This window comes from Opisthocomus hoazin, chromosome Z (genome assembly GCF_030867145.1).
Source record: "Opisthocomus hoazin isolate bOpiHoa1 chromosome Z, bOpiHoa1.hap1, whole genome shotgun sequence".
In the NCBI taxonomy this organism is placed as follows: Eukaryota; Metazoa; Chordata; class Aves; order Opisthocomiformes; family Opisthocomidae; genus Opisthocomus; species Opisthocomus hoazin.
Window position 1 is genome coordinate 62,949,135 of NC_134454.1, and position 14,086 is coordinate 62,963,220.

General features: G+C 41.7%; 1 protein-coding gene across 12 annotated transcripts in view; it reads left to right on the forward strand.

The window, feature by feature from the left end:
- Nucleotides 1-14,086, forward strand: part of PAM (peptidylglycine alpha-amidating monooxygenase) — a 162,591-nt gene that overhangs the window by 40,985 nt on the left and 107,520 nt on the right. Inside the window, exon 1 of one of the 12 annotated variants that reach the window (XM_075410863.1) lies at nucleotides 13,590-13,608. The exons of the other annotated variants lie outside the window; for them this stretch is intronic. The gene's annotated coding sequence lies outside the window, so the exon portion shown is untranslated. Of the gene's footprint in view, nucleotides 1-13,589; nucleotides 13,609-14,086 lie in introns of those variants that run through there. 12 annotated transcript variants of the gene reach the window in all.

Below are 14,086 nucleotides of genomic sequence, written 5' to 3' on the forward strand. Positions count from 1 at the left end.
TGAACTGAGGAGAGTTGTTGTCCAAGGGTGTAGGACATGTTATGGGCTGCAAGCATTTTGGCTTTGCACCAGGCTACTTACGCGATTTGTAGGGGAGGAACCAAAGGCATGGAAAGGGGTGGAGTGAGGTGATTTCAGGGTGAATGAGGGTGGGAAAATAGAGGGGTGAGGGGTTAAAAAAGGGACAATCGTACAAATAGTGTGCTGGGCAGTATGCTTGTCTGGCCATGCCCTGCACCTGGTCAGCACAGTCTATCCTTGTGTGCTTGTTGAATTCCTTTCTAGCTCTTTCCCCAGTGGGGGTTCTGCTCTGTGTGCATGGGGGGGGGGGGGGGGTCTGAGAGCAGCTGCTGGGGTCACAACGTGTGTCAGTGGTGCGGTGACTGGAGAGATGAAAGTGAGTGGATTTAAGTGCCAGTAACTGGAGTGGGAGCTTGTGTCATGGGGGCCTGTGTGTCCCTGGCACCAGCAACTGGAGCAAGTATAGGTGTGCGAGTGGAGCTATGATGGCTAATGAAGGTAAAGCCAGACTAACTGGTGAACAGGAGAAGTGGCCTGGGAGCCATATGTGTATGCCTCACTCTAAGGACAGGACCATGGAAGGAGCCGGCTGGTGAGGGGACTGGGAGGGGCCAGCCAGCTGCCAGACAGACAGCAGGTCTGGGGTCCCTAGGGATAAGACCTGCTGTTGTGAGTCTATGTGGGTGAGACCTCAGGGGCTTGGCTGCTGGAGGACCAGGGGAGTCTCAGCCAGATCTGTGTGTCTGCGCATGAGACTGTGCCAGCAACAGGAGCGTGCATGTGGCCTTTGGCCTTGTATGTCTGTGTACCAGCTACTGGGGAGACTGGGATCCAGGGACCAGTTACTGGGCAGACCACGCGTCTTGAGTCCGGCTGCTGGAGGGATCCACATTACATGTACTGAGTGTTCCCGACTGTGGACCCACATCCTGCGCAGCCAGAGGGGAGAAGGATGATTCCATTAGCACTCTTTGTCTGATCTGTGTGGTATATACATGTGCTTTGTGTGCGTATGCTTAGTGGGAATACATGCTTAACCTCACTATGGTTGGACATGGGGACATGGAGCTGTGGCTGCCTTGCCTTTCTCAGCCTGCTCAGGCTGGCAAGATTTTCCCCCAACACAAAGTTTTAAGCTATTTTGTGTAGTTATATCTTTTAAAGCATGAAGCTTCTGCCTCCTTTTCTGCATAAGTTAATTATAATGGAAGAAATGCCTAGTCTTCAGAATCAGTCAGTGACGTTTACTCAATTGCCTCTTGTATCTTATGACACTATTTGTACATCTGTGTGTGGAATGGGGAGATGAATGCCATATGGCTTGCATTTTAGTCAATAGGAGAAAAATTGTGCCCTAATCTTGCTAAGATTTGCTGACAGGATGTATGTAATATTTTTAGTCTTGTCAAAATAAATGAAATTACTTCGAGATAAACTCTCATGATGTAGTTCTGTAAGATTGGATCATTCAGTCAGGAGGGATACAAATGTAGAATAATCCATATGCAACAATTGTTTGTCCTTTTTTTTTTTTTTGCATTATTCAAAAAATCTCCCTTCCACTGTGCCCCTGAAATGTAGAATTTCCCCTCTGTAGCTATATGAAAATGAACAGCAATCAACATAAAATCCTTTTGACTGTCTTTCAAGTGCCTTGCTTTTGTCTGAAACCGTATGTATGTGTGTGTCTAAAGTGTGTGTAACGAAATAATAAAACGGCAGAATTGATAATTAGAACTGGTATTCTCATGAATGGATTCCTAAAGTTCTGGGGTTTTTATAAATACTTCCAGTCCATATTGACTGGTAACCTGTTTTCATTCTGCTAGTGCATTAATTTCCAAAATTATATTCTCTTGTTATAAAAATATTGCTTCCTCATCTTAGAAATATTGTGATATCCTGTAAATATGATTATTTTTGCAATGGTGGGTGGGTTAGGTGGTTGTTGTGTAGGAGGAAAAGACTATAATGGCAAATATACAGTAAAAATAACAGTGTACTAAGAAAAAGATTTTAGCGTTCTATAGAGCTTGTCTTATCTTGAACTGGCTGTTTTGTCTGCCATATTTATAGACAATTTTGGAGAATTTTTTAGAAAGCAAAAGAATCCTGTGACAGTATTTAGCTTGTTCTGCGTAACGAGTAAGCAGGACTTAACTGATTTTTTTTCTGGGGATTTCATTTTGGGCTTGTATAGTTTTTGCTTGTGTTTTGGTTTTCAAGTCCCCTCTTCTATACCCCCCAAGTTGCAGTATTGTTGGTTTTGTTTTTTTTTTTCCCCAAATAAAAGTTGGTTATGAAGCCACACAATTATTCTGTCTCCTTGCTCTCAATCTTTTGACTATTTAACCTCAGAATAGAAGCAGTGCTGTGCGTCTGGCAGAGGCATTAATTTATGATTCAGTTAAGTACTATGTTCCTGCAGTTCCATTGTGTATTACCCCAGAGAGGTTGTAGGTAAGGGGTTTTCTTCCCTTCCCTCTTCCCTTCCCTCTTCCCTTCCCTCTTCCCTTCCCTCTTCCCTTCCCTCTTCCCTTCCCTCTTCCCTTCCCTCTTCCCTTCCCTCTTCCCTTCCCTCTTCCCTTCCCTCTTCCCTTCCCTCTTCCCTTCCCTCTTCCCTTCCCTTATTTTTAATGCACTAGAATTAATATCAAGGTAGAAGGATTTCAGTCAGAAGTGCTGCAAGAATCTTGACTGAAAATAAATTACGTTCACTTCAGTGAAAGCAGCACAGTTTATTCTGGGAATGAATCTGACTTTCATTTTTCTGAATGTAAATCTGTGATTTACAATGGAAAAGAGTGGGAGTCAGAAAGGAGTTTTAAGAACCAGACAGTCTGGGTTTCTACAGGAATGAAACAGTTCTGGACCTCTCTGCAAGGTTTCCATGTCTGACTTCCATTACTTATTGAGCAAATACAGTAGCTTACTTCATGGTATGTAAGGAGTCTCTTATCAAATGTTTGTGTCCTTACCACGCACCTGAAAGAAGCTTTAGTGTGTGAGAAGCACAGTGAATCACTCTTATTCCTTAAATGCTTCAGCTACAGAGAAATACTGCTGCTGGGCTAATGAAGGAGGATCGGATTGCTACAATGAAAGCAGTACTGGACTACTTTTACTTTTTTGGCTTTTTTTTTTTTTTTTCTTTAACTAAAAATTTAACCAAACTTGAAGGCTTTGAGGGCTTTTGCTTTATCAGTGAAGACATCCACGAAAAGAGGGTGTCAGTTTGTTCTGTAGCTCTTTCTTTGGGAAATCCCTTTAGGGAAGTGACACATGGATTTCAAGGGCAGGAAAGAAGCAAGTTCTTCAGAAAAGTAGTGTAGAACTTCAGTGTTGCAGTGACTTGGTGTAGTCAGTCAGACGGAACGTGACAGTCCAAATTTTTCTTGAGGCTCCCCTAGAGTACCCTAACCTAGATCTGAAGAGTTGTGAAGTACTCTGTTTAGTAGTATGTCCTCCCTCCCTTTCCTACTTGGAAGCACCCTACATGGAAATAGGGATGCCTCAGGGGTTGCCTGGCTGACAGCTCTGAGATTGGCCTCAATTGCCACCTCAGAGTGATTGCTGCTATAGACCTTTTGGATGTGATAACTGTTTAAGGAATGACCAGAGTGGGGCAGGCAGCTTTTTTATGCTGCCCCCCCCCGCCCCCCCCCGGCCCCGTGCAGCTGAATTTACTAAATAATATTGAAACAATTCATCAGTTTGGCTGAGTATGAAGGTATATCAGTACAGATTTGCAAAACTGCTAATACAGTTGCTGTTCTCTCTTCTAAACTGGCCAGATTCTTAAGGAGCACTGGGCTTACAGAGGAGGTAGAAGGCTGATTCAGTTCCCTCTTTTGTCTGAAGGTCATCTACCCTCCTTAAAGCATCCTCAGAGTGAACTGGGAACCCAAACAGCTGAGTGTGCCATCAGTTCTGTAACAGATAAAAAGGGAGAAGAGCTCTTAGTCCCTAACTTGTGACTTCAGGAAATCTCAGAAAGAAGACTGTCTGGTTCCATGTGTGTTTGTGTGAGGTAAAAAATCACATATCCTGGGAAGTGATGTAAGGTCACTGTACTTGGCGCAGTAAAAGAATTTGAACCTGCTTCTTTCGTCCCAAGAAAGCGATACTTAGCAATTTCTTTTGTTTGGGAAATAAACGCAAGTTTGATTTGATGCAAAACTGTCTTTGTCTTTTCAATTCATCAGCCTAAAAACATGAGTTTTAAAGCAATTCTGGTCATGAGACCTAATGAGGTTTTATAGATCTATAATCTTTCAAGGAATTAAGTATGCAGTGTGCATCTCTCCTATGAGGAAAGGCTGAGGGAGCTGGGCTTGTTCAGCCTGAAGCAGAGAAGGCTGAGAGGGGACCTTATAAATGCCTATAAATATCTTAGGGGTGAGTGTCAAGAGGATGGGGCCAAACTCTTTTCAGTGGTGCCCGGCGACAGGACAAGGGGCAATGGGCACAAACGGAAGCACAGGAAGTTCCACCTGAACATGAGGAAGAACTTCTTCACTCTGAGGGTGATGGAGCACTGGAACAGGTTGCCCAGGGAGACTGGATTCTCCTGCTCTGAAGATATTTAAGACCCACCTGGACAAGGTCCTGTGCATCCTGCTGTAGGTGACCCTGCTTTGGCAGAGGGGTTGGACGAGATGACCCACAGAGGTCCCTTCCAACCCCTAACATTCTGTGATTCTGTGATTTTATTTTACTTGCTGGTTACGGTAGCTCACCAGTAACAGAAGTTACTGTGTAAAAAATAATTCACCATTAGTAGAAGTTACCCTGTAAAAATCATGAATGGTAAGTATTGCATTTCTTTTTATCTGTAATTAAAATGTGATACTGTCATAGGAAAATGCTGCACTTGTCACTTGACTCCAGTAAAAGTTTTTAGAACTATCCCATTTAATTGTGGCGTGTACTAGCTCTGTTGAGTTCTGAGAGCTGTGTGACTTTACAAGAACCAGTGTGATGATTTGTTGTTAACAGTGCTCTGGTACAGGTGGACTTGATTTTAGCTATTTGCTTGCTCCCCGAGATGCCTTGCATGAATTTGTGCTTCAGTTCCCCATCTGTTAGTGAATTAACTCCTTCTTCATATCATGGAAGCACGAGGAGTAGAATTTAGTAGCGTTTGTGAATTAGTCTCTTAGATACAACTGTTAAGGTATTGTTCTGGTTTCAGCTGCCGCCGACATCAAAAGCGCCACGCGGCAGCCCCTCCCCCCGCCGGGGTGCGGAGGAGAATGGAAAGAAACAGGCAGAAACCGGTGGGTCGGGATAAGGGCAGTTTAACGGAACAGCAAACAGAGGGAACAGGAACAACAACGATACAGATAAGGGGAAAACACAACACAAACCGCACGACGTTCTCCTGGACAGCACCGCCGCTGCGCCCTCCCGAGCCGCAAGAGAGTTCCCGCCCCCCAGCTCCCCCCCCCCCCAGGAACCCAGCATGAGGGCACATGGTGTGGAATACCCGGCTCTGTTTGGCCAGGTGGGGTCAGCCCGCCCGGCTGTGTCCCTTCCTGGATTGCAGTGAAAATTAACCCTGTCCTGGCCGAACCCAGGACAGGTATCCTCATACAGAAGTATCAAGACAATTAGTTTTTGAAGTGTTTCATACTTTTCATCCTCAGTATTCTTTAGAAATGATTTTATGACTTAGTAGTGTAGTATCATTTTTTTTTGTTAGCTTTATTTGGTGTTTCGGTGGTCCGTAATATGTGTGCTTTACTCTTCAAGTGGGATTGAATATTGCATGTTTCTTTGTTATGATGAATTTAAGAGGTAGGTTACATCTTTTATATTTTGCTCTTTTGTCATGTTTATGTGGGACAACAGGTGAAATTATTTGGTGTTAATGCAGCCTTAAAAGTTTTATGCTGGATTTTAAAGAATGCTGCAAAAATGAAAAGGAAAATAAATACCCAGACATGATACTATCTTCTGTACTTGGGTGAAAACTATAAGCCTAAAACTTGCACTTTTATTTTAAGAGTGAGTGAGAGTTTATTTAAGTAGATATTTTCAACATACACTTTAACAGAAAACTCTTTTTCAGGAATTGTTAAGCTTTAGCTATATTCCAATGTTTTAAATTTTTGCTCTGCAAACAGTGCACAGTGGCTACTCATTGGTAACATGCTTTAGTTAAAAGAGTTTATCTTTTAATGTTACAAAATTGTGGAGCCCTTGGAGGTATAATGGCTGGTTTTGCTATAGTGATTAAAACATGGATGAAGCTCATAGCTGAAGTGTGTTTGAGTGGCAGTCAGTGTTACTTGGTGCTGAACATGAGCACCATTTGCCTTCAGCCTGATTGAGAGAGTGTTCTCAGGAGAATTTTTTGTGATTATCATGAGGTAATTTTAATTTCTCTACTTAGCAAAATGTCTGCCTCCTGCCGAAAGATACTAAGGATAGTTGGAAAACAAATCTACACACATAGGTAAGACAGAAATTTTAAGGTTGTAATATTTACTAAAGTGACAATTCCTAGTGATGTCATTGGTCAATAACTTTTTTAAACATTTAGTGTCCACTATTGCATCTAGTAAGTGGAGAGCTTGTAATACAATAAAATACCAATGAGGTTGTTTCCAATTTTAGGCAATACCATGGACTACTTTTTGTAGAATTTATCTAAAAAAAAATTTTTGTTTCCAGGTAACATATTGTAAAATTCAAAATTTATCTACATAAAAGAACTTTTCTAGATTTTTGAGATAATTTAAGATCAAGTTTAAACTGGTGGAAAAAATCCATGTAAATGTTTACATGGAGTTTTTTTGGTTCTCCGCCCCTGGTAGGGAACTGTGTCAGTTGTCTTTAAATTTATACCTTGGTAATTTGTCTTTTCTTAATCTCTTATGTAGTCAAATCTCAAATTTTGTTTTGTAATGTAATAAAAAAACCTTTCTGTCCTTTCTGGATGTCCTTAAAAAAGGGTGTTAAGTAGAAACGATTCAGTCATGTCTATCAGAGCTGACAGCCTGAGACGAAAGATCAAAGACAAAGGTGAAGTATTTATGCTTTTCATTTCAAGCAAATAGTGAATTAACTCTGAAGTACAATATTTTAAACTTCAAAAGTAACTATTTCCTTGCTGATCAAAGCAAACAGAAAGTAGTTGCTCTAGGCAAAGGTTCAAACAGTTGGGCTGTAGATTCCCTATTTGAAATGCAGTCAGTTTTACAGATTTTTCCTTACGATTACGAGTAATCTACTATCTGGACTGGGAAGTGAGACATGTTTGTTCAGGCAGCTTGACAGTTGTGGAAATTAAGGCAGTTTTTACTCTTACTACTCTTCTTTCTTGCAGTGTACTACAGATTTCAAACTGGGTTGAACTTAAAATAGTGACATATTTAACTGGGAAAGCCCTCCGCTCTGTGCTTTAAAGATTAGGTGACTTCTTAAAATTAGAAATGCTGCTTGCATTGTTTTCATTTGGGCTTGTTGAGGCTGCTGACAGACTGCATTATTTAGATGCAACTTAATTTTCTCATTTCAGTAAGCACAGAGCTGCTTAATGTTACTGCCCTGCCAGAGCTTACCTCTCTCCTGTCCTGCCAGGGCCAAGAGCTTTGCACAGAATTGGGAAGGAACTTGCCTAAGTTTGAGCAAACTGCTACTTAAAAAAAAAAACAAACAAAGAAATAAAACAACTAAAAAACCTCTTCACTGAATTCAGCTAGCTGTTATAAGGGTGAAGATGTTTCTGTTGTCTCAGATGCCATACACAAACAAGCATTGGATTTGTTGTGGGTGAAGTACAACAGGGTATGGAAAAAGAAAAATCTGTGATTTCTGACTTTAAATGGTAATAGTTACAGCTATCAGTGAAATACAATTTTAGGAGTATTCATTCTGGTAAATTTGTTTTGAACAAGAAAACAACTTGACAATTTTTGATTGTATTTTAAAAAGGGGTCTTTGCATCGCTTCTGTAAATAGATAAACTTTTATGAATAGCTGGCAGATTTGCTTTGTAAATCTACTTTTTTCAAAATAAAGTTGTCAGATTTTAATATGTCAATTTCTTTTATGGGTGTTGTTTGTACAACTTTGACTGACAAAACTGGAGCTAGGGCTGCTACTGAATAGCTAGCTTCCCACTATGTTTGGTAATGGATTTTTGACTGCGTTGTTTCCTGCCTTTAAAACCAACAAGTGCTTAACAGGAAAGCCAGCTTCAGATATACACTGCACATATTTTTAGAATGATATCTTGGAAGGGCAGTTGTAGTTGATGGTTGCGGCACATCAGCAGTAGCTGCTGAAGCCCCCTGGAAAGTTGCCAGGCTTTCTGTTTGGTACTGCCAGTATTGTGGTGAAAGAGAGCAGTACTAGTTTTTATTCATGCAGTGCTAAATATAGCTTGTATTGACACAGATGTGTGTTTCGGTTTGGGTGTTGTGTGTCCCCCCCCCCCCCCCCCCCCCCCGAAAAAACAAACAAACATCACAGTGATCATCAAATTATATCAGGCCTCTCCATCTCCTAAACAACATAAGAATTTAGAAAGTGTTTTTCTTTGCAGCTTAGTGCGGAATCTGATTTGATTCTCTTCAGCCAAAGTACAGTGCCAAGACTCATAAATGATGCATCTGTTTTTTCATCTGATACAGAACAACTATGAAAGTACTGTATAAGTAATTAGTGATTAAATGGAATTACCTGTTTTGAGAAAAGGAAGAATAGAAAAATTCAAACATGGGGAAAGGGGGAAACAATATTAAATCCAATCTGACCTGTTACTACTACAGAATACTTACAGCAACCTGTGTTTCTGTCTTCCACTTCAAAACCTCAATAACAATTTCTTCAAAAGTATTAAAATCTGTTAAAACTGTTGAAAAACAAATTTGAGATGACTCAGCTGCTAGTCATGAGTTTCTGGAAAGTTCTGTGTGGTGGGTGTGTGTCAAGGAAATAAAGATCGCCTTCCATCTAGCAGTCATGTTAAAAATGTGTGAAGAGTACATGTGACTAAAAAGCATTAGGTTCTTTTTTTGCTGTGCCACCTTTATTCTGCCTACATGCTCTTCCTCTGCACTGCCCATCTCCTTCAATTCTGTAGAAGTTAAGCTCTGTTTGCAGCTGTTTCCTTATTTAACTGCCTTTAAAAGGAGCGTGGAGCCTCAGTAAAGAATAAAGCAATCTGCGGCCTCTCCGAGGCATCTGGTTGCAGGTGTAATAGTGACACTGATGCCTGCTGCTTCAAAATTGCTTCCTTCCACCTGGTCCGGGTAGTGTGTAATACTTCAGCAAGTTGCATGTAGGAAGCGATAGCTGTGTGACATATTGTGAGATTTTGTTGATGCATTTTGTACAGTTACAGCACTAACAAGTAAAGTCTTTATTTATAATGGAAATCCCATGCAAATCCAGTGCCAATGTGCAGCTCGGGCTCCTGTCAGCCTGCTGCAGTTTGTCTCATGGTGCTTGCAGAGCTTGCACACACGCTGCTGTGCAGTTACAAAAAAAAACTGCGTCACTGCTATTGCTTCAGGTAGCTTACATGGAGGAAGCAAGCAGGGCATATGACCCCAAACTGGGAGCTAAACTTCTAGGTATGCTGTGGTGGGTCTACTCAGGGTGTAGCACTATGGAATTGAATGGTAAGGATGTTTGTGTTTCTCCATGAGTGAGTATTAATTTCGTCTACTGTTTCTGCAGACTTCCTCAAGGAATAAATAAGTTGTATAAACTTTAAGCAACTAATTTTCCAGCAGGAGCCTGGCTCATTTGTGTAGCTGTCTTCAACAGAAGAGTAGCATCACTGATTTTGTTCAAGCAATCACTTCTGTTGCATTGGGGAGGAGAGAAGTTTTGGAACTGATACTTGTCTGCATAGTGTACCCCCCAACTCAAAGAAGAAGGAGCATGCATTAAGTTACTCTTTGTAGAGCAGTGACCCAGTTGATGTTTACTTAGTTTTGTGTTTTCTTATATTTTCTTAAATGCCATATAAATACAACTTTAATGATCTTGCAGTTCAGCTTGTATATTTAAAGTTTAGGATACCAAAACATGTCTGTGGTGCGGTTTTTAGTGGGTTTGTTTGGCTGTTCTTTTGTTTGTTTGCTTTTATCTATTATTTTTAAATTAGCGGTTTCAGCTGCATATTTTTTAAGATGGCTCTTACCTTCACATTGATAACAGAACCCATCTACATAAAACTCTATAAACCTTATTAGAAGCATTCTCCTGGAGATGCTGGCTGCTCATGGCTTGGACGGGTGCACTATTCACTGGGTAACAAACTGGCAGAATGGCCAGGATCAGAGTTGTGGTGAATGGAGTCACGTTCAGATGGTGCCGGATCGCAACTGGTGTTCCCCAGGGCTCAGTATTGGAGCCAGTTCTGCTAATATCTTTGTCAGTGACCTGGATGAGGGGATCAAGGGCACCCTCAGTCACTTTGCAAGCGACACTGAGCTGCCCAGAAGTGTTGATCTGCTTGAGAGTAGAAAGGCTCTGCAGAGGCATCTGGACAGACTGGATCCATGGGCTGAGGCCAGCTGTAGGAGGTTCAACAAGGCTAAGTGCTGGATCCTGTACTTGTGTCAGAACTCCATGCAACACTACAGGCTTGGGGAAGAGTGGCTGGAAAGCTGCCTGGTGGAAAAGGACCTGGGGGTACTGGTCGACAGGTGACTGAACATGAGCCAGCAGTGTGCCCAGATGGCCAAGAAGGCCAGCAGCATCCTGGCTTGTATCAGGAATAATGTGGCCAGCAGGAGTAGGGAAGTGATTGTGCCCCTGTACTCAGCACTGGAGAGGCTGCACCTTGAATACTGTGTTCAGTTTTGGGCCCCTCACTACAAGAAGGACATTGAAGATGCTGGAGCAACAAGGCTGGTGAAGGGCCTGGAGAACAAGTCTTATGAGGAGTGACTGAGGAAACTGGGGTTGTTTGGTCTGAGGAAGAGGATGCTGAGGGGGGACATTATTCTCTAAAGCTACCTGAAAGGAGGTTGTAGTGAGGTGGATGTTAGTCTCTTATCTCAAGTAACAAGCAATAGGATGAGAGGAAACGGCCTCAAGTTGCGCCAGGGGAGGTTTAGACTAGATATTAGGAGAAATGCCTTTACTAAAAGGGTTATCAAGCGTTGGAACAGGCTGACTGGGGAAGTGGTGGAGTCACCATCCCTGGAGGTGTACAAAAGACGTGTAGGTGCTCAGGGGCATGGTTTAGTGGTGGTCTTGGCAGGACTAGGTTAACACTTGGACTTGATGATCTTACATTATAAAAAATTTTGCCGAGAAGATGATTTGAAAGGCAGTCTAAAAGCCAGGTTTGTCGTCTGGATTTTTATTATAGTTTTTAACCAAACCCATAAAAACTAGGGAAGATAATTCTGCTTATGATACAATGTATAATATATAACAGCTTTACAGATGCCACCAAAGCACTACCAAAAGTGCTTTGAATAACAGAACTATTGATACTGTCCCTACCCACTGTTAAAATCTGAGGTGAAAGTTCACTTCACTTGATGAAGTTCAGCAAGGACGAGTGTAGGGTCCTGCACCTGTGGGGGAATAACCCCATGCACCATTACAGGCTCAGGGCTGACCTGCTGGGAAGCAGCTCTCTGGAGAGAGACCTGGGAGTCCTGGTGGACAACAAGTTAACCATGAGCCAGCAGTGTGCCCTGGTTGCCAAGAAGGCCAGTGGTACACTGTGGTGCATTAAGATGACTCTGGTCAGCAGGTTGAGGGAGGTTCTCCTCCCCCTCTGCTCTGCCATAGTGAGGCCCCATCTGGAGTACTGTGTCCAGTTCTGAGCTCCCCAGCTAAAGAAAGATGAGGAACAACTGGAGAGAGTCCAGCGGAGGGCTACGAGGATGATGAGTGGACTGAAGCATCTCTCCTACAAGGAAAGCCTGAGGGAGCTGGGCTTTTTTAGCCTGAAGAAAAGACCAAGTGTGGGGTCTTACAAATGCTTATAAGTATCTCAAAGGTGGGTGTCAAGAGGACGGGGCCAGACTCTTTTCAGTGGTGCCCAGTGACAGGACAAGGGACAACTGGCACAAAGTGAAGCATAGGAAGTTCCGTCTGAACATGAGGAAGAACTTCTTCATTCTGAGGGTGATGGAGCACTGGAACAGGTTGCCCAGGGAGGTTGTGGAGTCTCCTTCTCTGGAGATACTCAAGACCCACCTGGACAAGGTCCTGTGCAGCCTGCTGTAGGTGACCCTGCTTTGGCAGGAGGCTTAGACTAGATGATCCCCAGAGGTTCCTTCCAACTCCTACCATTCTGTGATTCTGTGTGAAAGACAGAAACCCACTTGTGGAGGATAAAGGAAGATGGAAATAGAAAGTAAAAGCATTTGAGACACTGAGGCTGTTGTCTTTGATGAGAGCAAACAGCTGTATTTAGAAGAGAACTGTCCGGTGTCAGACCTGCACTTCTATCTTGCAGAAGAGTCAGAAAATACTCCTTGAATAAGAAGGGGGAAGGTAAGCATAGGATGCAATTTGAGCCTGGGGAAACGACAAGTCTCTCTTCCTGCTGGTGTGGAGGTTCTGCTGTATGAGTTATGCCCTTGTTCCCGACACTTAAAATGTTTTGATCCTAGCTGAAAAAGACCATGTCAACTACATTGTTTAATACAGAATTACTGTCTTTTTTTTTTGTTGTCTGATCACCTGGCTTCCATCTTTGACTTGGAGCTTGACCTTCACCTCATGACACCATGTTCTTTAGTACCTTGATTTCAAGCCCCTAGCATCATAACAGTTGAGGTAAGAGTGACAGATTTATGGTACATTTGTAAGTGTGGAAATTACAAATTTTAGTTGAAAGGGTAAGGACAGATGAGCACTGTACTCCAGGCTGCTTTTGGAGTATGTTGTATGTTCCTTGCTAAGCTGTATGCCTACACACAAGTGTCAGAATATGAGAAGTGGAATTAATGTGTAATACTAAACTCTTTCGCCCCTTTCCATGACAATTGTTTAGCTATATGGTTTCTATAGGCTAGCTTGCATGTTCAGATTTTTTGAAACACTTTGTTGTAGTTGTTACCTTGTTTTTGTTGTATGCCAATTTATTTTATTAGTCAGTGAAATAACTTGCCTTACATTAAACTGTCATTTAACGTGATTTATTGGAAAAACAAGTATTTCCTCAATTGAAATAGCAATAGTATTAAAAACTTTAACTGGCTTCAACAACTGGTGTATGTACTGACCTTTCTGATAGTGTGCTTAAGTCTGCTGGTGGCTGCCATGCTTCTTCGTTATCACATACTGAGCAAATTTTGTTGTACAAAATCCTTGTCATGTGTTGCACCAAAACACATTTAAAAGTCTGGTTTCTTTCTATTTTGTCAATGGTTAAGGAGGTCTTACAATATGACAATGAAATGTTTGTGTGAACAATTTTTAATGCTGACCTAAAAAAAAAAAAAAATCTTTGAAGTTTTTTTACTTTGCTCTTAGATCTCTCTTACTGTCTGATTACTTTCAGCTACTGCATCTCTGAAGTCTTTTGGGATTCAGGTTTTGGGACTCAGCTTGAATAATTTACTTCTGAGTGAAAATGTGTGTCTGAATCTAGAAGTAAGTTATGCTGAAAATCTGTGTAATGTTTGGCTTAGCACTTGAGAGATAGGTGAAGGAAAATAAAAGCTGTAAATAGCTTCATATGTAGTACTTTTTATATTGTATTTTAGTTGAGCATTTTGGAAAATTGTATACTGATTTTTATTTTTTATTTTCCTGAAAAAATGCATGTTCTTGTTCCAGGAGGAACAAAATGTGGGGAAACAAAATACTCTACTTACAGTTTACAGAGTAGTAGACATGAAAAATGATACAAGTTAAAAAATATTCTGTTCATAAATACTGCCTTTTTTTTTTTTTGTTAAAGCTTTTCCACTGCTATTTCTATACAGCATATGAGTGACTTTTATTTCGTCTACTCTTGAGCCACACCCCCCCACCGCCCCATAGCTGTCAGCTTCTGTCAGAAAATTCCATCCTGTGGAGCGGGGAACTGGGAGTGGGGGATTTGGGAATTCTTGCTGAAGAAATGGAT